Genomic DNA, 2151 nt, shown 5'->3' with positions numbered 1-2151 from the left:
TTCCGTCTTTTTTTTTTTTTTTTTTTTTTTTGAGACGGAGTCTCACTCGGTTGCCCAGGCTGGAGTGCAGTGGCGTGATCTCGGCTCACTGCAAGCTCCACCTCCTGGGTCCACGCCATTCTCCTGCCTCAGCCTCCCGAGTAGCTGGGACTACAGGCGCCCACCACCACATCCAGCTAATTTTTTGTATTTTTAGTACAGACGGGGTTTCACCATGTTAGCCAGGATGGTCTTGATCTCATGACCTCATGATCTGCCTGCCTCGGTCTCCCAAAGTGCTGGGATTACAGGTGTGAGCCACTGCGCCCGGCCCCAGTTTTATTCCATCTTACAGAAAAAGACACTGAGTCTCACAAAAGTTAAGGCACCTTCCCAAACCCATACCACATGCAAGTAGTAGGACCAAGAGTCAAATCCGTTTTGCATGACTCTGAATCCTGTGCTCATAACCACTCTATGCAATGTTAATTAATATCTTGTCTCACCTGGGTAGGGATGCTTGTGGTACAGGAGTGAAGACTGGAGAACAAACCTTCAACAAGCCTGGTAACAAGAAAACCTCATGCTTTGGGAGCGCTGCCTGGTAAGTTTGATTGGTGCACAGATTTAGACCCTTCCCATGGCCCTACAGGCCACTTGGGAACACTTATAAAGGCAGTAGGTCACCACAGATCTCCATAATCCCCTACCCAACCCCAGGAAAGATAATAAACAATGCAGGGAACCCCAAGAGCACTGGTAATGCCCAGTTCCCTCTGGGGTAATTTGAACCGACTGATTCCCTTGTTGAAGAAGGCAGATTCAAAAGCCTATTCACTATATAATTCCCTGTCTATGACTTTGGGGAAAAAGCAAACCGTAGGTATGGGAAACGGATCAGTGGTGGCCGGAGGCTGGAGTGTGGGGGTAGGAGATGACTATAAAAAAAAACACACAAGAGAACATTTCACGGAGGATGAAAGTGTTTTATTTCCTAATTGTGGTAGCCTTTACACGACTCTACACTTGTCAAAACTCATTGAATTGCGCACTTAAAACTGGCAAGTTTTATCACATATGAATTATATCTTATGTAATTTATGTTTATAATATATATATATGCAAATTTCAAACAGGCGGTAGCTGATGAATCTGGAGCTAAAATTTCCATTGTGTAACTGCACTGCAGTAAACCCAGGAGTCTGAATCCCTGAGTCCTTCAACCTTCCCAGCAGGGAGATTTCCTGCAGGCAGTCACTGCAGGCTGATACACCATGTCCAGTGGGAAAGAGGCTGGGAAGTGAATTTTTTCGGGCAAATGCTTCTGTAGCAGTTCAAATGAGAAGCTGATTGCTAGGGTTACCTTAGCTTCCTGTCTCCTTTCCTGAATTTTCAGAGGTCATACTGTATACTTGGTACAAAACATTCATCTGGGAAACTGCCTAGAGCCAGATTAAATATAACATCCTGGTTTTTAACTTGTATCTCACATGACATACATGTCTTTATCTTCATATCTTGTTGCATTTTGAAGGCTATACCTGCCTCTACACTCAGCCCTGAAGAGATAGGGAAAAATCTTACTAAAATACTAAATATTATAGCTGCCATCTGTCTCAAAAAGCTTGGCAAGAATCCAAAATGAGCATTTCAGTAAGACTAACTACATCAGCCCAGTGTGTCCTTCCAGCTGTAGGTCACCTGTCTTCTTACACATTCTCTTTGGTAAAGGTACCTCTCCTCCTGGTACAGCCAGTTAGTCCTTTTGCTTTCTGCCCAAGTCCTCCTGTCTGGGGAAGATCCAGAGGCTTCTGATCCATGTTAATAGCTCAATTGGAAAAGGAACATAAGCCACATAAATGTAGTCTAGCATTGGAAATAATCAGATCAGTCATGCAAATTAATAAGTACATAGGGTCATATCCCAAAAGATAATAGGGCAGTCTTGTACAATAAAAGCTGCCAGAAAGAGTGGCTTTTAAAGGGAAAGAAAAACTAAAGAGCCAGGCTAACTTTGGACTCTTATAAAAGTTATTGATATGATCTGTTTTTAGGTGTGCAATCTCCTGGCACTAGTGTTTGGGAGGTAGCCATTCTCTGAACCTCATAGAAAGATATGGACTACTCCGTTAAGAGCATTAAAAAATATTAAAAAGTAAATAAAACAAACGA

This window comes from Rhinopithecus bieti, unplaced genomic scaffold (assembly GCF_001698545.2).
Source record: "Rhinopithecus bieti isolate Rb0 unplaced genomic scaffold, ASM169854v2 scaffold_41709, whole genome shotgun sequence".
NCBI lineage: Eukaryota > Metazoa > Chordata > Mammalia > Primates > Cercopithecidae > Rhinopithecus > Rhinopithecus bieti.
This window is presented reverse-complemented; position numbering follows the sequence as displayed.